The 24425-nt window shown below is 35.6% G+C and overlaps 1 long non-coding RNA gene across 2 annotated transcripts; it reads right to left on the bottom strand.

Annotated features, from left to right (window-relative positions):
• Positions 1-13603: 13603 nt before the first annotated feature.
• LOC107777200 (uncharacterized) lies at positions 13604-20651 on the bottom strand. Of its 2 annotated transcripts, XR_001646141.2 has the most exons (4): positions 20280-20651; positions 19028-19192; positions 18226-18325; positions 13604-15994 (listed from the first exon to the last, which is right to left on the bottom strand). It is a non-coding gene; the product is annotated as an uncharacterized LOC107777200 (long non-coding RNA). The 2 variants fall into 2 exon arrangements; XR_001646140.2 differs by lacking the exon at positions 18226-18325 and having other exon boundaries at positions 20280-20621.
• Between the last annotated feature and the right edge of the window lie 3774 nt (positions 20652-24425).

Raw genomic sequence — 24425 nt, 5'->3', positions numbered from 1 at the left:
GTATGAGTGAGTTTCCAGAATGCCAATCAACTAACCACCTGCCTGAACTCAATACATCAACAACAACCTTGTTAGCGATTAGGGCTTTAACAGATTGATAACCGCACATTTTGGGGAATGAATGCACCTAAGCAATTAGTCGTTTCTATTATGCATTTGATCGGATGCTTGCGTCGTCCCGGCTTTTCTTTTCTTCTTTTCGACTTTTCGCTCTTACCCTTGCTTTCTCTTTCATTTCCCTCTTTTTTTGCTATTGCTTCTTTCTCTTGGTTTTCTTATTCTTCTCTTTTTCTCTCTTGTTTTTCCTCTCTCTTTTTCGTTTTGTTTATGGTCGAATCCTATGGAGATTGCCTACGTATCATGACCCCACATGAATAAGACTGAGCGTAGTTCTGGGAGATAAGTGTGAAAGTAAATAATAAAAATATTTTGGGATTTTCAATTTTCATAAAAACAAATGCTTCGATTACAAAGACTCAAAACTAACAAATTCCAAAAGAAACTAACAGACCCTGATGCAAAGACAAAATACAGGCGCCGAATATAAACTATCATACTTCAATAAAAGAAAATACAGACTCAAAAACAATTGATAGACTCTAGCAGAAAGAAAACACGGACTCAACACAATTGACATACTCTAACGGAAAAGGAAATACATACTCAAATGAAAAATCATGAATACATCAATGCCTCTGGTGCCCGCGGGACATCATTCGGTCTCGCCGCGGGCCTATATGCAAGATCCCTTTGAAGTCGATCCAAGTCATTCATTATCTGTTTAACAAATGTCATCACTGCCGCGAGGAAGGAGGTACGAGTCATATCCTCACAGACTTGGCACTTCACAACAATGTAATCGTCGATGTTTCTAATTCTCTCTCTTATGACACCTTTTTCTTGTAACAGACGCTCGATCTACTGGGCCCTGGCTTCCAAAGTTTGCTCAGCCACATGGTTCTGCTCCTGAAGTTGTTGCAAATCTGTTTCTAATTGTGCCAATGCTGTATAACAATGTTCCCTTTCATCCTTGAAGTCTTTTGCCTATTTGATCATTTTGTTTTCCGTGGTGATGACCCTTTTCTTTAATCCTGCGACCTCATTGTCGTACTTTTCTTTCAACTACTTAATCAGGCGTGCTCGTTCATCTACAGTTTTAGCCAATTGCTTTCGAGCCCTGGCTAGTTCACTTTCTGCTTTGTTTAAATCAAAACTATAATCATTCACTTTCTTCCTCAGGTTATCTATGAGTTTTTCATCTTTGGCACTTCGGGCGGGGTTTTCTGCCGCTATTTTCATTTTCTGAATTTGGGCTCGAAGGGCCTCGTTTTCTTTGGCTAGCTTTTTATTTTCTCTTTCATCCGCCTTGACTTGCAAGCTATTCTCGAATTGAAGTTCTCTGACTTTCTTTTCCAATTTTCCTGTTGTGTCCCTGTACTCATTCTCCTTAGCCAACCAAGTCCACTATTCTTGTGACGCCTTAACGAATTCCTGAATGTGAGGATTTTTGGCTGGTCTTTCTGGTTCAGCCCTTGCAGTGTTCTTCTTTCTATACCAGGCAAGGTAGGCGGGTGAGACTTCGCCTCTAGATAGGTCACGCACTCGAGTGTTCACCGTCAAATATTGGCATTCCTTCCAAATAAAACGAACTATTTCTTCATGAAATTGGCTGTCAGAACTAGCCTCGACCGCATAAACACTAAGATCTTCATCTGGGTGCATCACCTGACACCTTCCCAACTGTCTCATCGCCCGGTAAGGAGCGTAAGGTTGAATACCTCGCAGACCCATCAGGGGGAAGTAAGGACCGGTGGCGGGCATATAAACAATTTCTTCAACAGGAAGCCAACCCAATGTCCATTCTATTTATCCCGCAGTAATGGAACGAAGGCGGGATGCCAAATCTCCAAACCCTTCTGGCATCTTGAACCCTGAAATCCTTGTGTCAAACTCTTCAATGCAACTTTTCTTTGTAGATCCATAACTCATATACTAAGGGCGATGACACAGGTGCTCAATCATCCACATCTATAATAGCAACTAGCATCCCTCGAAGAAATTTACCCCAGCTTTACATGCTGTGAGAGCTCGGTATATCTCAGACACTATCACAGGGGCAAGAATGCTCTTGGCATTGGTAATCAGGACCTTGACGACTCCAGCCACCCGCAAATCGATATTCCCGTCTTTTCGGGGAAACACCACAAGGCCTAGGAAAGCTACCATGAAGGCAAAACGCCTATGCTCATCCCATTTTGTTCGATTTCCTTTGCTACAAACCTCGCTTTACGGATCGGTGAACCCTCCTACATGCCCGTACCTCTGATATTTAAAGCGTAGAGTGGAAAAACCACCCTCCAACGCGGAGTACGGGACTCTCTTGCTTATCTTTAACAAATCCATGAATTTGTGAGAGTTAACGGCTCTTGGAGCGATCAGATACTTATGTCTCAGCCCTTCAGTACTTCCCATATAACCTGCTATCTCTTCAAAAGTTGGAGTGAGTTCAAAAACCGAGAAGTGAAATACGTTATGGGCCGGGTCCCCAAAACGTAACCAAAGCCTTTATGATATCTCCTCTAGGTCTGATTTTTAACAACCCGGTGAGACCTCCAAAATGTAGATTAACTTTATCTTGCTCCGATTTTCCCAGATCCTCCCACCACATATGCAACTCCAAAGGGATCTTGTTCATGGTTGTTATCGGCAAACTTGGACTCGTGCTCATTCTGCACATTTATTAGAGTGATTAAGCAAAAATCAAGACTCATTTGACTCAAAGACAAAATTGACATTTTTTTTCTCTTTTTTTTCATTTAAAAATAAAATCCGGTTTTGCAAGTACGACCTTTCAGCACCTCGAAGACGAAGATTTTAAGGCTGTGTTGGCTAACCGGTGAAAACCTTGAAAAAATGACCACAAGCGGTTGTTCTTGCAAAAGCAGCCTTCCGGCGCCCTTTTAGGGACATTCGGCTATTTCTGACAAAAATGGCACCACCCTAATTATTTTCAAATAAAAGTAAATTTTTGTTCTTTTGGGTTATTTTTGCAAAAAGGAAGTTGGACCCGATGTGGGTTGCCTACGTATCCCACATCCGGTGGGAATCAAACTGGCATAGTTCGGGCAAATAAAACGAACTAAAAACTCCTTTCTCATTTTTCAAAAAATTCGGCAGAGTTTCAGCGCTATTTGGACACTGGTTTTTCTTAAAATAGGTGATTCACTCCCTTAACCCTCTACACTGCTATTTCTTTTCCAAATTTTCTCCTTTCATTCAAAAGTCAGTCAGCATGCAAATCCGAAGCAAATAAATGCTCAAGTAGCAAGTAAGATGCATCAGGATGGTCTTTTTATTTCGGGTGCACCTGTCCTAGACAGACCCAACCCCTGTGTTGAGTCTCCAAAGTCAAAATGCACATGATGTAAACAAACATTCCTACTAGGGATCCGGCATGAGGTATTGTTATACTAGGTTTAAAAACCTGGGTTTATTTGTTCTCGACCTGGGTAACTCGAGCCGAGGGGGGCTGCATACCGGTAACCAAAAGATCATCCGGCTTTGCAACTTGTCCGAACCTCGTTCTATTTGGGATTTGACACTAACAGAAAGAAGTCACGACCAGCGTGCACTCCTCAGGAGGGAGAAGAGAAGGGTTTCGTAGCAATTTATATGCAGTTCAGATAATATCAAAGCGGTAAAAGCATCACTTAGCACATTAGGCCCAAACATGTAGCAAAATCAGATAAAGCCAAATATAACAATTTATCTAAGCTTGAATTCTGAACCCTGAACCAGAGATTCTGGGTTCGGTCCCCAGCAGAGTCGCCAGAGCTGTCACACCTCCTTTTCCACTACACCCTCAAAAAGGGTATAAATGGGTGTTTTTTTCCAATTTAAAGTGACAATCGAAATGAGATTATTTTATTAAAACTTCAGAGTCGCTACTTGGGATAATTTATGGTGTTACAAATTACCGATTCAAATCCCGAATCGAGGAAAAGATTGACTCTGTATTACAGTCCGCGAACCAGAAATCCGAGTAAGGAATTCTGTTAACCCGGGAGAAGGTGTTAGGCATTCCCGAGTTCCGTGGTTCTATCACGGTCGCTAACTATTATATTCGGCTTAATTATCTAATTTTAAAACAATTTTGAACCTATGTGCACATTTTATCTTTTAACTGCTTTTATTTAATTAATTAACGAAGATTGCAACATCGTTAAAACACGTCTCGAACCACGTCGCATAAATGCACCCGTGACTTTTGACATATTTTAACATCGTTGATATTTGGATTTGGGTCACATAAATGCGCACCCGAATTTAAGAAGGTAATATTATTAACTCACGTGCTTAAAGAAATTCCGCGTTGCACCTTTGCGAGGGCCATGGAATCGAACTAAACGGCACGCCTCGAATTCTATGGGTTAAATCAAACTTAATTAGAGTGAGTGCCATGCAATTGTTATTTTTCGTTTGGCATGGCACACCCCAATCTATTCTAATTTTTAAAGGGAATATTAATTACATTTGGAGGGCCATAAATTATTTGCATTATCTAGTATGGCTCACCCTTAACCCAATTAATGGGCTTGATTAGTTAGAATTAAATGTGATTGAAGGTTCTATTGAAGCCAGCTAGGGTGGCTCATAAAGGGAAATTAATGCATTGTATAATAAAAACTTGAGTCACCACAAAGGTTTGGAGGCCCAAGCAAAGAAAAGATCCGTCTCAAAAGAGACCCTCAGAACTGGGCCTCAAAATGGGCCCAAACGCGGAACCTTGCGGACCTAGCATCGAATCCTCACCACAACACTTTGAGACAATCAAAGAATTCTAAATAAGCCACGCACGAGACTAAAGCCTATGTGACCAAACTGAGGAGTCGTTCTTAACTCACCATTAACCAGCCAAAAAACACTAAACAACAATTTGAGCAGTTGTGAATTCATTTAAAAAAACTAACAGAGGCGATCGAATTTAACAGCTTCAACCCCACAACAATATGACTGATCACCATACTCTGCCCAGAGGTTATCCTATATACTGACTTCGATCATTCAACACTTATTTAAGCAAATTGCTACCTGGAATTATAGAGCTTCATTACTGACTAAGTGAACATACTGTTCCAATTTCATGCAGGAAAGGAAAACATATGGACCAAGTTTGTTTACACAGTGGGGTTTTTCAACTTATATAACATTCAAGCAAAATTGAACCTCATGTCCATTTCCTTACAGCAGTTCATTTACACAAGTAGTATCCAAACACTGTTATAATGTTAACACTTAAATATTTCAACCAAATCACTTTGGGCTACTAGCCTTAACCAACAGTCCAACATAACAGAACTTTGAATTTATATAAAATGAACAGTTCGAGCACACATAATCGTTAAAATTGGCATAAATACACCAGGAATCAATACTTAAACATCAATTTGAATCCAGATTTTCATATAGCTTATTCAGAACTCCATTCCACTACAGTTGAGGATATACCTGGAATTCGAAAACAAAGAACAAAAAGGATGGATCAGCAACAGGGCAGTAGGGAATCAGCAGCAGAAACCAAACAGATTCAACAATTAACCTAGGAAGTCAGCTCAAATCCAATGAAAGGTTAACCCTCAAACGGCTTGAATCAAAACTATCAGCAACCAAACATCAATTCATTTTTGAGTATCAGAATAAGAACTTTTGTTTTTTAGAAGTAAAAAATCACTGAAGTTTCAATGGAACAGTAGAAATTTCTAGCTATTTTTTTGTATTTTTCTGGAATTTTATCTCTTTAGCTATCTATTGTTTCTAGAAATTGAAGGAATCAAAAAAACACTCTAACTTTATGAAACAGTAATTCTTTTGATATTTTTTAGTCGTCTAGAGTTTTTTCTAGATTTCTATCTTTTCAACTCTGCCTTGAAAGGCAAGAAAAGATCCCTTTATATTCAAGGCAAGTAGGGCAGCCTTAAGGAAACAGTTTCTGCACTCAGGTCCTTTGTGAATTTTGGTTTTTGCTGCTTAGTCCTTGGATCATTTTTCTTTTTCTGAGATACCCTTAATGTATTTATTAACTAACACAACAGCCCCCACACCAGCTTCTAGGAAGCTTTCTAGTTCAGTTACCAATGATTCCCTTACCTACAATTCCTATTTTACACCTTAAACACCATGTCATTACCCCTGAAATCAGATAGATATGGGTCATGGGTTGAATTGACCCAGTAGTTAAGCCAAACGTGGGCTCAATGCTGACCCAATGGCCTAAATCAACCCCTTGGGGGAAGTTCTGATTCTGGCTTCAAAGCCCAAACAAAATGAGCCAAATCAAATCAGTCAACAAATTGAGGGCATTCACTTAAATGATCCAAGTAGGATCCAAACACTGTTATAATGTTAACACTTAAATATTTCAACCAAATCACTTTGGGATACTAGCCTTAACCAACAATCCAACATAACAGAACTTTGAATTTATATAAAATGAACAGTTCGAGCACACATAATCGTTTAAATTGGCAAAAATACACCAAGAATCAATACTTAAACTTCAATTTGAATCCAGATTTTCATATAGCTTATTTAGAACTCCATTCCACTACAGTTGAGGATATACCTGGAATTCGAAAACAAAGAACAAAAAGGATGGATAAGCAACAGAGCAGTAGGGAATCAACAACAGAAACTAAACAGATTCAACAATTAACCTAGGAAGTCAGCTCAAATCCAATGAAAGGTTAACCCTCAAACGGCTTGAATCAAAACTATCAGCAACCAAACATCAATTCATTTTTGAGTATCAGAATAAGAACTTTTGTTTTTCAGAAAACAATCACTGAAGTTTCAATGGAACATTAGAAATTTTTGGCTATTTTTTGTATTTTTCTGGAATTTTATCTCTTCAGCTATCTATTGTTTCTAGAAATTGAAGGAATCAAAAAAACACTTTTTAGCCGTCTGGAGTTTTTTCTAGATTTCTAGCTTTTCAACCCTGCCTTGAAAGGCAAGAAAAGATCCCTTTATAGGCAAGGCAAGTAGGGCAGCCTTAAGGAAACAGTTTCTGCACTCAGGTCCTTTGTGAATTTTGGTTTTTGCTGCTTAGTCCTTGGCTCGTTTTTCTTTTTCTGAGCTACCATTAATGTATTTATTAACTAACACAAACAACCCCCACCCCGGCTTCTAGGAAACTTCCTAGTTCAGTTACCAATGATTCCCTTACCTACAATTCCTATTTTACCTCTTAAACACCATGTTATTACCCCTGAAATCAGATAGATATGGGTCATGGGTTGAATTGACTCAGTAGTTAAGCCAAACGTGGGCTCAATACTGACCCAATGGCCTAAATCAACCCCTTGGGGGAAGTTCTGATTTTGGCTTCAAAGCCCAAACAAAATGAGCCAAATCAAATCAGTCAACAAATTAAGGGCAGTCACTTAAATGATTTTGAAACCAAACTTACACTAATTGAACACAAGAAAGTAGGAAATTGACTAAGTTATCAAAATAAACCTAATTAAATTAACTAAGCGACTGAACGAGGGACGAAATCAGAACTTCAGTCATGCTGTTACCATGAAAAACTGAACCTACCAAGAAAAATCAGTGGACAAGATTTTGAAAAATAAAACTAAAAGGGAATAAAAAGAACACTATATATTCTCGCCCAGAAAGTTTTGGTCGAGTTTCAGTTGAATTGACCAAAGAAGAAGAAGGAGATATGAAGAGGAACGAAACTAAAATAATGCCAAAAATGAATAAGGAAGGAAAACTCACCGACCAAAACTCGAACTCATGACCGATATTTCGATTTAAACCCCCAACGAATGTCAACTGCTCGTTCTTTGTCGAATAACGTTATTTTATGGTAAAACCGGCCCTGAGCACTCGTGAAGACTGGAGAAACACCCTTGCATGAACGAACTCGGCCATGACTTCTAGGGCTTGAACCCCAGATATGAAATTCGAGAAGCATCGGACAGATTCGAGGGAAACCAACGATGTATTAGGTGTAAGGGGGGCATGGTGGTTATGGGGTGTTATTTTGGGGACGATTGGATGAGTTGGAGTTTTGGTCGTTTTCTTCGATCCAAGATTCGACGAGTTCCAGTAGGATTCGAGGGAGGGGGTTTGGGGATTTGGGAAGAGGAGAAGGAGGGGGATCTATGGTGTAAAAATGGGGTCGATTGGATTAACGCCGCCGGCGAAGACGATTTCCGGCAGGCGGTTCACGGCGGAGGCGGTGAGGGTTCTGTGAGGGAGATGAGAGACGAGACGGGGGGTCTACTTCGGACACTTTTATGGTAAATAGATGACGAGTTCCGAGCCGTTGGATGATTGAAGTCCAACGGCTGTGATTAGAGCTAATAGAAACGGGGTCGTTTGGTTAAGTGAGGGTGGGCCGGGTTTCAGGTGGTTTGGACGGGTTTCAGGGGGAATTATGTTTGGGCCATGGGAATTTTGAAGACTGGCCCAAATTTGAATGCACTCTTTTGTTTTCCAATTTTTCCATGCTTTCTTTTTCTTTTCTCTTTTTTTCTCTTTTTTTTTCCTAAAACAAATTAAAGTATCAAGCCAAATTAATTTAACAAAATACTAATTAAACCTAACTAATTACCACAATTAACAAAATAAGGAAAAGCTAACTCAGAAATCAAAAATTAGAACTAAAAGGTGCAAGATGACTATTTTTTGTGATTTTCCATTTTTATAAAATAACCTAATTACTCAATTAACCCTAAAATGCTAAATTAAATCCTAGAAACAAATGCACATATATTTTTGTATTTTTTCATTAATTAAAATGCACAGACAAAAATGCAAACAATTAACAGAACATGTCACGAAAATTCAAACAATTGCAAATGCTGAAAGAAATTATTTTGTTTTGAAATTCTGGGAGTAATTCATATAGGGCAAAATCACGTGCTCACACTGAGTATGTTGTTGTTGTTGTTGTCTTATTACATTCGGGACAACTGTTGCATTATTATTGTACTCCTTAGAGAAATGCTCATGCACTTGTGACACCGGATTTTGGGGGTTCCTATTTGTTGTTTGGTATCGTAGATCACATAATTATCATCATCTACCGTGTAAATTCTATTTTATACTGTTTAATTGTTGAAAATTAGAAATTTCAAAGTAATAAAATGGGTAATCTAATCGATAAATCAACTTTGGCTTGCCTAACGGCGGTGTTGACCACCATCACGACCTATAGTGGATTTTGGATCGTGACAGTATTCTTCTTTTACTATTCTTGCATCATCTTGTACTAGGTAGGTAGGCAGTGCAACCAACATACTATGGGAGTATTTTGCTATGCATCTGTTAGATATATAGCCGCTAGTCGTCATCTAGAAATATTTAAGTAGATTATAAGAAGTTTGCTTAGTACCCTAGATCATTTGAATTACATAGATACATCCTCTCATTGATCTCATATGTCATTTATCATATTTTGTTGTGCTTACAATTATGATTCATAAGTTGCAGCTTGTACCAGCAAACACAAACTAAATGTGTTTACTCAGTCAATGGTCTTCCTCTTCGCATGAGTCTATCATCTTAAAAGCAAGGTCACTAATAAAGTGAAAAACAATAAAGGTAGCTTTTCATGTATTGTTTGTTGTTCTATATCATAAAATTGCACGTCGATCAAGCTCAAGAGCTCGTTCTTTAAAAACATGCTCAATAGGTAGCGGATAAAGAGTGATGATATGCAGCAATAAGTACAAGTGAGGGTCATCATTTTCCATATCATTCAGAATGCCAAGCTCGATATCACAGAAAAGTCAGTTGCCTCAGTAAATACCTATTACTCAAGGAATTGGTAGTCTTTTAATTCATTAGAATCATCGATTCCCCAGAAAAATACTAGCATTTTTGTCCTAAATATCTCTGTAGTCTCACAATTATAAGTGTGACGCGCAACACATTTATAAATAGGTCTCTACTAGATAAATCTTCATGACCCATAAACCTTTTGACCGACACTAAATTTATCACAACCTGAGAGTGGAGGGTGCTGTAACCGGCACTCGATTACATTATATTGCAGTCGGGTGAAACCATATTCCATGACGCCTATCATACATCAACATGCAAATTAAGGTACTAAGTTGCCCAAATCTGTCACGCCTCAAGATGTCTCTTAAACTTACCATCGAGCGAACCAGCCTAGCATGACGTGTTCACACAATCCATGCATAGTTACAATTTATAAGCATTTCGTAAATATCTTAAGTAACAATTTCAAATTATAAAGTATGACAACATTGGCCTAAACGTTTGAAATAGCAACACATCATAAGTCATTATAATATCAAAATGAGTCATTCAATCATGTCATGCAACACTTCAACTTAATGACAAAACGAGCCTTCCAACTCACAAGTGTATGTTTTAAGGTAATCGTGCCTACAAATAGTTTGTGGAAACCATAGTTAGGTTCATGCCTAGTAGCCGGAGTGTATGCTTGAGTTCGAGTACTTCTTGTACGAAGGTACAATAGGTGTCTGGGTACGATATCCATGCAGTTCATCAGATTATCACGATATGCCACTTATATTGTGCCTAATGAGGAGAAGAGGGTGAATGGTGTTGGAAAAATTAGTGGTTTCTCAAAAGAGAATGTGCATTGGAAAAACTTATCTTTTTTGAAGTATTAATTTTATTACTACTTATTATTTAGTAAATTGTTTTATATTTAATAGAGTCAAACTAGTCATTGGAGCAACGCCTATATGAACATGGTCTTTGGAGAACTAAAGATACTTTGTAAAACAACTTTCTGAATCATCTTCTTCCTCCTATACGTAGGGTTTCTTTCTTGAATTTTCTACTTGTTCTGTCCCCCGATTTAATAATTGGAAGAGCTTGTTGAATCCTGAGGGATATGTCTAATTTTATTCATTATTGTGTGCGCGAAATATCCTTAAGAATTGTGTCCTTGACACGCCTCAAGCTAAATCCTATTCTCCATAAATAATTTTTACAACAATCTTAAGGATATTTTCACACTATTATTATGGAGATACCAATTACAATATTTTCGTTGAACAAACTATTTTAGTCATTGCTCTAATTCCACTCGGTGGTATATATGTGTTCATCCATCTTTTCTTCAGAGAAGGTAAAGATTGCAATTGTTCGGCTTAGCATGTTCATCATAGCAATGATATGGAATAATCATCAGATGTTCGATGTTGGTAACTTAATATGTCTTTCTCCCAATCATCTATAGTTGTTGATGAAATGCTATTCATTCTTTTTGTTCTCTTTTAACTATATGAGATTTAGTTTGATATTGTTAACCACTCACCTATTTAAAAATTATATATAATTTTATGTTGATTGGAATCTTGGTTGTATAGTACATGGATGGTGCAATTTGTTTGCATTTTATCAAAGTGAATTCATTCATATCGCAATTGATTAAAAAATTATTTCCGATATAGATTGTGATATGTCTATGTATATCCTTCTGAATCTAAAAATGTACATAAATAGACGATTAATCTTCGGGTGAAGGTATATTATTAGCTTGTTATTTATAAAATGAAATTCCTTATGAGTTGTAAAATAACCTAAAACTTTTGAAAATGTGAGGGACCGGGGTGTCCAGAGTTATATAGCCTGATCTTAAGAAAGCAAAAGGTAGCAAACTTTTTTTTTAAAATTATACTGAAACCTTAGAAAATTAAGATTTTTTTGTGACGAAAATTTGTATTGGAAGATTAATAAGATGTTGTATTTCTGGCACTGAAAAGTAATTTTGTTTCGGGTCTCTTAGTCATTTGGGTGAAAAATCCTTGAATTATGACATTTTTCCTACTAATTTGAGATACTTCTACAGAAGTTATAATTGCTTCTATGTTTAGAAAAATTTATTTTGCTATTTGAATAAGGAAGTTACCAAAAGAATATAAATTTTAATATGTGTTGAAAATTATTTCAAAAGGCATTTGTATAGAAGTTAAGTTTCTTTTCATTTGAGATGATTTTATACCTTATTTGAGAAATACTATGAATTAGTATTTTGTATGTGAATTTTTCACTATATTAAAAGGATACAGTAATGATATTGAATCTCTGATTCAGATGAGGAAAAAGCTCAGTAGTAATTGTGTGATCACTTTTTGGTGGGGTGTTATGGTATTGGAATTGCCTGGCATTGAGGTTGATTAAGCAACCTCTTGGCGAGTATTGCACTAGGAATTAAACCAACCATATTTGTGTCGATGAATTGTGATTGCCAAGGCATAATAACCATTGTAAGAAAATAAATCTTTCAGTGGAAAGAGTAAACACATTCTTTTGAAACATAATGTGATAAAGTAATTACTTAGAATAGCAAATTTTTTCATTCATATTATGTGTAGTCAAAAGAGGATTTGGCCAATCCCTTGACTTATAAGTGAAATATCAAGGGGCTTAGTAGGCAAGATTACCTTAAAACATACACTTGTGAGTTAGAAATGAAAGGTTGAGTGAAGGATCAATTAGAGGTACGCGCAATCTATCCCAAACGCTCCAAATTTAAAAAATTATGACTTCTGGCCTTTCTGACACTTTGCATGGATTGGTTAATGTGCTAAAATGTTGGCCATTGACAGAGTAAATATCACTGGTGGTTATTCAATTTTGAGTATGTAACACAAAAATTATTTTTTGTTACATAAAAGTCATTCACTTTTGAGTTTGTAACACAAAGTCACTTTTTAAATTTTTGTGACATAAAAGTCATCCAACTTTGGCCAAGTTAACTAAAACGTAATATTACCTGAATTTTATATTTTATACAGAGAATATGACACGACACTTCAAAATAGCTATTTAGCTTAATAGAACATATCATATGTAATATATATTAATTTTAGAGACCTCTCCCTTGTGATTTATAAAATTACGTTTATCTCCATATTTAATTTCTTTGTAACGAATCGAAGCCATGGGAAACATATTGAGCTCTAGATTTGTGTTTGCCATCGAATTATTTGATGCTCTAACAATGACTCTTCTGCTAATTCAAAAAGATACTTTTATACAATTTATTAAACAAATGAGTATAAATTAATAAGGGTAAAATAATCAAATTATATTTTTTACATTGATGATAATGAGTTAAGAAATTTATTACAAAGTAATCAAAATAAAAAAAAATATAATATTCGTAAACCAGAACTGAGATTAACGAAACTTGGAAAGAGGTTTCTCAAATTATCCCAAATATGATAAACTTATTTTAGAGTGTTATGTCATATTTCCAGCATAAAATATAAAATTCGGGTGACATTCATTTTTTGGTTACCTAGTCAAAGTTGAATGACTTTTATGTGACCAAAAATAGAGAAGTGACTTTTTATTATAAACTCAAAGTTAAATGATTTTTATGTAACAAAATATAGAAAAATGACTTCTGTATTACAAACTCAAAGTTGAATGACCACCGATAAAATTTACCGTCATTCACGAGAGTATAAGTTTATAAATAGTGCACTATCGGCACGGCTTCTAATCATTGAAAAATTATATGCGTTTATACTGAAACTTATTTTCTGTTTCTTGCGAAAACATCGAATCCGTATTGCAATTTGTTAGCTTCATAAACAATATAACCATTATTACCAATTGGAATTACATAAAACTAAGGAAGAAAGAATACCCCATCCATTATTTCTATTTTGACCTAAGGTTTAAAGAGTCACTGACTATTGACTCTTTAAAAATGACATTCAATCGTTTCCAAAATAAATAGATAAAGCAAAAGAAATGAGAATGAAAATTTTATATCATATCTGCCAGCCTTCAAGGATTTGAATGCACCTATGCAGTTTTCTCCAACGTTCTTGCCGCGGCTTTGTAAGAATATTGTTTCTTTGGTATCTAATTACAAGTTTGGTCATAGAAAATAAGTTACAAGGTTGATAACTTATACCGAGTCACAAAATAGTTACTAGTAATTATATATCACGGTCTGAAAAGATCATGAACTATTAAAGGACATTTTTTCAATTTCGCTGAATAGTTCTTTCTTTAACATTTCAATTCTTGAAAAAAGAAGTGCTAATAAAAGAACTTTCACGTTTTTTTCACTGAACAGTGCAGGAAAGATAAAGAGCAAATAGTAAATTTGAAAAGAAAAATTTTTGATAGTTGGCCTTGTATCAGGGAAGAGATGGTATTATTGTTAATCTATAACATGTGACCAACAAATGACTAAAGACCCTTTCTTATAATGTGACATTGTAATTCGAAAATACTTTCAACAAAAATTAGCTCGTAACAGATTTCAAAATTTCCTTCGACGTTTTTCAAACTCTCCAAAATAAACACAGAAAAATAATACTTAATGAATTCCAGTACTCTCCAATACACAAGCAAAGAAAAATAGTTATTGCATTCTTACCAGCTGCCCAAGATTTTCCTTCTCTGTTTCTTTCTTTTTATTTAAACCATTTATTATTCTATTTTATAGGTAATGAATTAATCAGCGATGTTCAATAAATGGAGGGATTCTCTTGTAATTCCGGAAAACCCACATAAGGTAGCCAGTTTACTAGATACTAGTATTAAAATACTACTCCTTGTAATTATTGTTGATCTACTCAAACATTAGGCAAATCACTTTAATAAACACGAGTTAGTTCTGTAAAAGTCATTGAACGCTTATTATTTTCCTACTCACATTCAGGTTCCTCTCATGAACATCAAAATTCTCACAAATCACTTTCTTGCTGTCTCCCATGCTATTTCTCCCTTTACTCAGGCCATTTGCTTCTTCAGGAATGTCATATTTTATGCTGCTTTTTCTAACAAATTTTACATAACTAAACAAGCAAAATCCACATGCAAAAACCAACATTCTTCTTTCCTTCTAATTATTCTTAACTAAAAATGTGACGTGTTTTTATGTGAGGATAAAGGAGAATAAAACGGGGCTTTGCAAGTTGGTTTCTGGAGCATTTCTTGAACAAGGCGTGCCATTCTCGTGTGTGCTGCTTCTAGTATTTCTTTGTCCATCCGTACAAGTGACATAATAGTATAAATAAGCATGTATCGCAAAGAGACTCCAACCAAAACCAGTTGTCCCTAACAGCTTTTGATCTGAAGGTTTGGAGTCTGTTCTCTATTGTAAGTAATTGCCATATAGAGAAAATTTTAGTGTTCTTTCAAAACTAGTTTTCCTTCATTCCATTCCCCTATTTTGATCAAATGATGATATGCTTCCCCTCTTTGGAGATGGTTATTTTCTTAAAGTGTATCGAGTACCCTCTGAAATGTCCAGGGACTCTCGCTTTCCTTGACTCAAATATCATGAGACAGAGCAGGGGCTAGATTGGAATCCAATCTTATTGTTGTTTTTCATTTACAATTCTATCTTATGTTTCCCATGGAAATCACTATTTGATCATCTCTATCTTCTATAACTTCTTATTAATTTTCTGTAATGTTGCGCGACCTGTCTATAAACTTACTATGTGTATAATTTTCTGTAATGCTGTGCGACCTGTGTATCTTCTATATACTTACTATTTCATCATCTGCTCTTTTTTACATACTATGTTAGGCTATGTTTTCCAAATATATCATGCAAATACCTTCATAATTCTTGATGGTTCTTCCGTTTCAGGCCAACTCAAGCATTTGATTTATGGAGAAACAGAATTTAGACCTGTACTGGCAGAATATTCAGATTATGCGGGAGAATGACAGGCTAAGGAAGACTGCTCAACGGCTGAGACAGGAGAACCAGGCTTTGTATACTGAGCTAAAACAGAGACTAGCAGCAGCAAGAATTAATCAAATACCTGAACTTGAACTTACCCTTGGCCCCAGTCCTGCTGCAGACCAAATGAAAGCAAAGAAACCTCAGCCACCTCCATGCAGCTGAAGCAATGCTTGTTTCTGGTCTCGGTCCAGGCTCAAGGTTGTTGGACGTTTAAGCATGAGTGTTGCTTGTGTTGTCGCAATTCAGAGATTTCTGTTGTTTGAAACAAAAAAGTTCATAGGAATAAGCACTGAGAAATAAAGCATCAACATATCTATATTACTTGATGAGAATCAATTTGCAGTTCTGTTGTGATACTTTAATGTTGCCTGGTCAGTTTCTTCATCCGGTTTTAACTTTACTAAGTTTTATAAAAGGCATAGTTTATATCTGTTTGTAATCTGAAATGATCTTTCATCCTCTAATATGCACTTGTGTCATGGTATGCAAATAACAGTAATAGGAAGAATTACCAACAGAAGCTGTCGCGAAGAAGGATATAAGCCAAAATTAAGATGAGCGGTTTGAGACCAGGCATTGGAAATTCGTCACATAAGATAGCATGAAACAGACAATGTTTATCAATACTATGTAAAATTGCAATGCGAAGAATAAGAGAATGAAAATAGAAACAAAAGAAAGAAAAAGAAAAAGATGGACAGTGGTAGTGCTAGGAAAACACCCTAGAATACTAATGTCATGGCCTCACCTCAGGTCTGTATGTTTACATATTGCCGTTAGTTTGTGAATTAGTTCATTCCTATATTATTTTCTTTATATTGTTATAGTTACTGATGAAGCAACACTTATAGTTTCATGCGTTTTTTTTACTTGGAAATAAACTAGTAAAATAAATAAACAATGACACACATGTATTATTTTCTGACCCCTAATTACTTCATATTTTTCACTGATCAATTATCCCCTTTCTATTAAGATTTCTCTGGAGAAAACATAAATTAAGTACTTTGATATAAACATAGAGAATACAAGCAATATGAGTTCTTTCAAAAGCCACTTGGCAATACCATTTAAAATCAATAGTGAACTAACCAACATAAGGTACATTTTTCTAACAGCATATGAAACTACAGGGTAGCTCAGATTATTTTTAAAGTTAGATATGGCCCTTTAATTAAGACAATCTAGCGAGAGGGCAGTGTAGTTTAACACTTTTGTGCATTCAAAAGCTGTGGAATCCAATGCAACCTCACTGGAAGATTACAGGAACAAGGAGATTTAGCAATGAAAACCCACTTTAAGTTCACAGTTATTACTCCAAAAGCATGGATGAAACATATTGCTAATACTCCGAGAAGTTCATTCTTTAGCATGCTCCAATACTAGTCATTGAAACTAACATATACAACAAGAAGCTTTCCAGATAGATACATAGCTTATTTATAGAATCTATTAAAGAGCATACCAACTTTCGCACATAAATAAGAGAAATGTTTTACAAAGTAGGAAAAGAACTCTTTGTTTATATATCGAAGACGAGAAATATTTACAGAAAAAAAGATACTAAGAACAAGAGCAACAGTTCACATTGAATGCTGATTTAGCAAAGATGATGCAATATAACCCATGGGAGTTCTCATGGCACAAAATCTTGGTGCAACAGCAGTGAATATCATGTGCACTTATGCACACCCCCAACGTAGCCAGGTGAGATATAAGAAGCTTTTAAGTAGGTATTATCTATTTCGCTGATTAGAAAAAGCAGAGAACATCGGACAAGATGTGAAGATGAAGTTTTACCTAATATTACAATAAGATTAAGTGCAGGCACTATATTATAGACCTTTCAATAAAGGCATACAGGGTATATAGATCAAGAAAAGAATGATACTGGACATACAATGTAATATCAATCTTGAAAAGAATGATAGTGGACAAATGATATTTCTACTCTTTGTTGTTGTATATATTCAATGATGTATTAGTAGATATTTCTTCAGTTAGCAGATTTCTACTTAAAAAGATTTTCCACCAAAAGTCAAATATCAGCAATAAAAATGTGTCTAAGCTCTAAATATCTTTCCTTTTTGATAAGTAATGTGTCCAAAATTTAATTTGTCAACATTTTATCTCATGCAAATAACGATAACAGAAAGAAAGTTCTGCATTTCGACTGCACCCACTAGTCTAGAGTATTAGTAAGCATAAGAACGAGATGCCTATTACTCCAAAACAGCAAATAAATTTCGTTTTGCAGCTATATTGACATATAGAATCTGCACAATTAATCATAACATAAGTTAGTAGAAAGGATTCAGAAAATTCGAGAGATGTGAAATAGTACGGCAGACAGACAGTTGAGATGATATAGAGCAAAACATGCAATTTGTAACTTTACAAGCAATTAATGCGGATAGATAAGCTACAGGCTAATTTTCCTCATCAATTAGCACTGTAAAATATAGGCTAGTTGTACGAAAGACCTTTTCAGAAAGAAGTTCGGAAACAGGGTGATGTATCCAGCAAATAAACTATTTCAGAATTTGCTCAGTCTATCGGAAGAGGTCTGAGTATCGGCAGCTCCTGCAAAACCACTTTCAGTAAGGAAAGCAGTTGAAGGAAGAATCCACCGAAAAACCTTTTATGTTGCTAATGAACACATCCAAACACTAATATAAGCAGGAATAAGAGTTAATTCAGATTACTCTTTTTGCACCAGGTAGCAGTTAAAATACTTTACTGTCACTATTACTGCCATTTATAGCTTGTGACGCCTCTTGTGAAGATCTTTTGTCGTTAAGCAGCTCATAAAGAATAAAGTAAATAAGGATCCAAGAGAGTGTTTCCTTGTCCATATTCTCGTGCACGTGAAAGGAGGAACAGAAAGTGATTCCAATGGACCATTCACGCCCATCAAAAGCAAAATGCCCAGCTCAGCTACTGAATGCTTTGCTTAGATAGGTGATACACTATCTAATGTGGAAGACGATATAAGACAGGTCTTATTTCACGCAAAATGTCTAGAATCAAAAAATAAAAATCCTTAAGAAACATCTATGCTTGCAGGAATGCATTTTGTATAAAGAGGCATTTTATAGCCAAGCATAATGTGAGTCAAATATCTCATGAATATTACCAAAAAAGCAAGTGCATCTATATATCTTCTTTTTTAATAATGACAAAAGCATTTGAATGTAATGCACTAGATATTGCAAGAGAAACATGACAAATGAAGATTTAGCATATAAAATTGAAATAGGATGGCTGAAATGGAGGAGTACTTACAATCGTGCTGCACAATAGGAAGATGGCCTTCCTCAAATCAGTTTATATCTCCATAGCGCCACTCTCTACCTAAAGACATTTTCAATGTGTCATATACTCTTTATCCACCACCGGATCCTCAAGGAAAACTTTTGGGCCCATTATGACCATTAGATTGTAATTCACCTGCACTTTATGAACTTAAAATCATTTTTCCTGTAATAAGTAGGATTTTAAATTCATGAATTTTCAATTAGTAAGCCAAAATCTAGATATTCCAACCGAACCTTAAAATACATGAACTTAAAAGGGCAGAAGAGTGAATGCTAATGAGAGTCAAAACCTTCTTAAAGAGAGTCAAATTCTTCAGATGGCAAGTACATGATCATTGCCAGGCAATATGAATTCATAACTATGCTCCCTCATGACTAATATTTGCCATCTCCACCTAATTTAAGATGTAGGAATCACCGCTCAACAAATATCACTGTATTTAATGCGAAGTTCTTTTTGTACTTCCAATATTCTACTACCGAGACACCTTCTTCAATATTTCCTTTGTTTTATTTTATATGACACTGATACTATTTGGGGATCAAACAGTTCTTCCTTTGACTATAAATTTGTTCATATTCTTTAATAGTATGCTGAATTACAAAATAATTTGTGACTTATAGTACTATTAATGTAGTTTCTAAATATGTTTTAATTCAATAAATTAAAGAATTCATGTCTAATTAAACTGGATACTGTCGCCCTAGCATTTCAAAATTCGTCATTCTTTTTGAAACGGATTATTTGGAAAGACTAAAATACTTTGAAATGTAACTTCATTTCAACTTTTAGCAACTCCCTTCATTCCAATTTTTATGAAAGTTTTTCCATTTCAGGATGTGCCAAAACGTCTATATTAGACTATTCATCTTTTCAACTTTGATCGATGTTTTCTCCACTAAACTATCTTTTCAACCATTACTTCAATATTTTTCTTCCACAATCACTAATACAATATACAAGTTAAGTAGTTTCTTAACTATGTGGAGCACTAAAAAAAGGCAGCGCGGTGCACTAAGCTCCCGCTATGCGAACGTCCGGGAGCCGAACCATAAGGGTCTATCGTAAACAGCCTTACACTACATTGGAAAGTAAGGAGTAGGATTTGTAACATACTCCAAATGATGAATGCCGCAAAAGGTTTCAGGTAACTATGCATCCCTTAATTACATACCTCCATAATACAAACTGAAAACCAACTCAAAAGTAGAAACATTACCGTAAGATTGTCAGCAAGAAGCAAACCGGTGGAGTAACGGAGACTAACAGCGGTGGGTACGAACGACTGAGCGGTAAAGCAATAACAACACGGCAGCACTTCGACGTCGTTGGTTTCTCCAGAACATCTCTACTCTCTAGTGAAGTGACGGTTGAAAATCGCTTGCACTTGTGTACTCATACTTTTATAGTGATTTCACTTTTTTACAGGAGTTTGATTAATTTATTGAAAGGGGAATATGAAGTTTTGGAAAGAAGAAACAGGATTTGGGGTGTTCGGAGAAAAATATTTTTCTTGAAATGGTTTTGTCACTTTTTTTTTTATATTTGATTGGTGAGCGAAATTTTTTTTTTTTTATATTTGGCTAAAATGGGAGGGAGGTTGGGAAAAGGGGGGTTCGTGGAGTAGGGGTGGGATGAGTAGAGAATTGGGGTAGTGGTGTGGGGTGGGCATGGGGTGAGTGGCTGGGGTGAGGATGGGTGATTGAGGTGGTGGGTAGGGGTTGGTGGGAGTGGGCAATAGGGTGTGAAATATTGAAAAAAAATATTTGAAAAATAGTTTTCTCCAATAGGAGGAAAATTGAGTTCACCAAAAAAATATTTTTGAAAGAATTGAAAAATATTTTTTCATTCGTACCAAACACACTCTTGATTCTAACTAAAATTCTTTAAGGTAAAATACATAAGTTCCCCATAAACTTGTCCAAATAACGCGGTTAAATACTTACTTTACAGGCACACATTTGAAGTAAATTATTTTTTCCTTAAAAGTTGATGTGAAAAAAAATAAAAAGAAGAAGGTGGGCCGCCTCTCTTCTTTCTCCTTCTTCCTCACCCCTTTCTTATTCAACTGAGTAGAGAGTTGGGGTAGTGGTGTGGGGTGGGCATGGGGTGAGTGGTTGGGGTGAGGATGGGTGATTGGGGTGGTGGGTAGGGGTTGGTGGGGGTGGGCAATAGGGTGTGAAATATTGAAAAAAAAAAATTGAAAAATAATTTTCTCCAATAGGAGGAAAATTGAGTTCACCAAAAAAATATTTTTGAAAGAATTGAAAAATATTTTTTCATTCATACCAAACACACTCTTGATTCTAACTAAAATTCTTTAAGGTAAAATACATAAGTTCCCCATAAACTTGTCCAAATAATTCGGTTAAATACTTAAACTTTACAGGCACACATTTGGAGTAAATTATTTTTTCCTTAAAAGTTGATGTGAAAAAAAATAAAAAGAAGAAGGTGGGCCGCCTCTCTTCTTTCTCCTTCTTTCTTGCCCCTTTCTTATTCAACGCCACCCCCCCCCCTCTTCCTTCTTCTTTTTTCTTATCGCATCCTCTTTATTTAATACACATAATTTGTTGGGTTTTATTTATTAAATAAAAGAGGTACAAATGAAAAATGATAGAAAAGAAATGGGGGGAAATGAAACTTTCAATTGGTTCATTTTACAAACGAATTTTGTCCCTCATTGAATAGAAAGAAAAAAAAAATTGTGCTTAAACACTTCTATTAGCTCTTAAAAAATTGAGAAGAGAGCAAGTCTCGTGTTGTGACCGTCACTGTCGCACGCTTGCTCGGCTCGGATTTGGATTTGGTCAATTGATATGATTGATTGATAAATCTTTTGGGCCAAATTTATTCCTCCTTTTTCGTTGCATATTTTCTTTTTCCTCCTATTTTTTTGCGCGGATTTTATGTTTTAAATTTGCAGTTAATTTTCTAACAGTTATTTGCAACTTTAGAATTGCGGCTAAACAAAAAATTAAAATAGTTCTACCGAAATGATACCTCATATGAACAGGTATCTTTGCACATATTCAAGTCAGAATGATTGGCTCTAAATTTAGAGCCTTTTCCTCATTTTTCCACCATTAAAAATCTGCAAACTCTTCCTTCTCTCTTTTGCATTTCTGCATTATTTTTCAAAGCAAAAAGTAAGTATTAAACGTGATTTGTTCCGCCATTTGAGTTTGTCGAAATTCGGTGATTCGTAGTGACATTATCACAAAATAGTTATTACGTTCTATCCTTTGTGGAATTAATCTGAAACCTTAGGCAACTATGAGGGGATTAAATTCCTTAAGAATACACAAGAAACTTATGGGCTCAGCATTTTTCTGTTTATGTTTATTAAACTAATGACTTCTATTTTCTTATTTTTTGAATATAGTTAATAACATAATTTTCACTACCATAGTCTCTTTGTTTAACCAAAATATAGTTGTGTGGTCAAAGTCAATATTAGAATAAATTGGGTTTCTAATAATTAAGTTTACTGCATTTTTAAAAAAATAAGAGAGTAATTAGACAATATTCAGTAAACAAAGAAAAGAAATCTTATTGATGATTGTTGTTTTCTCCCAAGAATTGCGAACAAGAATCTTCAATCAGGTAAATAAAAGTAAAAGACTGATTGTATATATTCGTAAGTTTTCCGATGATCGTACAAAATAAAGTAAGAGCGCTTATATAAGGATACAATATTAACTGTTTCCCTGTCTTAATTTCTGCCAACTACTAACATTAACTGTATTAATTACCCATTGTTGAATGACTCGTAACAATTATGATAATAATAGGCGATCGCGCATAATTAGGGATAATACTAATTCTCTTTCCATATTCGTAATTATTCATGAATCTTCCTCTTTTATAGTCCTTATGCATCCTGTGCCTATTTCTTCTTTTCCAATTGTCGAATACGACACCTTTTGTCATCAATTTCATGGGTATTTTAACTGCACCTCATCACTCTTCTTTATTAACCTGATTCAAATGCCACTTGTCATCACATCGTTAATCCACGTGGCATGTCCATTTTTCCATCAATACATATAGTCCCTCACTTTCTGAATATCTCAACTAAATATTCTAGAAGAGATAAGTTTATTTATGGGGGAATGTCTTGCTGCCCCTTCCCAACATTATTATGTTTTTTTCTAGAAGTGAAGCGAGGTACGTCCTTTCCATTTAATGATCGGGACACATGTCTTATTATGATTGGTTCTGCAGTTTATGACATCTTTTTAAGGTTTTCTGGTAGCGTCAGTTTGAAATGACTGTTCCATGATGATGGTTCATAATGACAGTTCTTCGGTATAAATACCACATTACATACCACCCAAAAAAATCTTCTACTTTCTTGCATTCACATCCAATCTCCTTCTGTGATTTCTTCTCTACCTTCGTGCTTTTACCTTTCAAAATGATTTCCCGTTCTTCGAATCCTTCTTCATTTATCAAACCCCCATAAAATAATAATAATCATTCATGAACACCTTCTTTCTTCTGCCCAGTTACGAGTAGAAGAGGTGGTAGACTCTGCAGCTTAGGTTCCATATCAAGCTGTAGTACTACTCCTTCCTAAAAGAATACATCAAAGTCTTATTCTTCCAAAGCAATAACTTCATCAACCCCTAGGTCTTCATCCAGAGGTAAAGACCATAATTAGCCAGTGCAAGAACTAGTTGTTTGTGAAATTGTTCCTCAGGAATTATTCGCAAACGCGGCCTAAGTTGATCGCAATTGCGAAGGTCCCCTCCCAACCCCACTACTCGCAAATGCGATGATTCTTTGCAAATGTGAGGCTCATATTTGCGAGCCAGACCTCGCAAATGCAAAGTCTGCAGACCTGAAGCACACCAGCTATGATTTCTAAGTCCAAAATACTCTGTAGCCTATCCAAAATTCACCCGAGCCCTCGGGGCTCCAAACCAAACATCCACACAAGTCTCAAAACATCATACAAACTTGTCGTGCAATCAAATCGCCAAAATAACACCTAGAACTACAATTTTAGCACCAAATCAAATAGGATTCTCAAGAACACTTTGAAATTTTTATTTTCCCAACCGGACATCTGAATCACGTCCAACCAATTTCGTTTCTCACCAAATTTCATAGGCAAGCCATAAGATATTATTTTGAACCTGTACCAGGCTTCGGAACCAAAATAAAGACTCGGTATTAATAAGGCCAAACATTAATCAATTCTTAAAACCATTGAATTTTTAGACTTTTAATTTTCAACAAAAATTCATAACTCAAGCTAGGGACCTCCAAATTCGATTTTGGGCACACGCCTAGGTCCCATACTTCAATACGGACCCACCGAGATTGTCAAAATATGGGTTTGGGTCTGTTTACTCAA

The sequence above is a fragment of the Nicotiana tabacum genome, chromosome 18, assembly GCF_000715075.1.
Source record: "Nicotiana tabacum cultivar K326 chromosome 18, ASM71507v2, whole genome shotgun sequence".
Taxonomy (NCBI): domain Eukaryota; kingdom Viridiplantae; phylum Streptophyta; class Magnoliopsida; order Solanales; family Solanaceae; genus Nicotiana; species Nicotiana tabacum.
The sequence above is the reverse complement of the archived record's forward strand: the minus strand, read 5'-3'. Positions and strand labels throughout refer to the sequence as shown.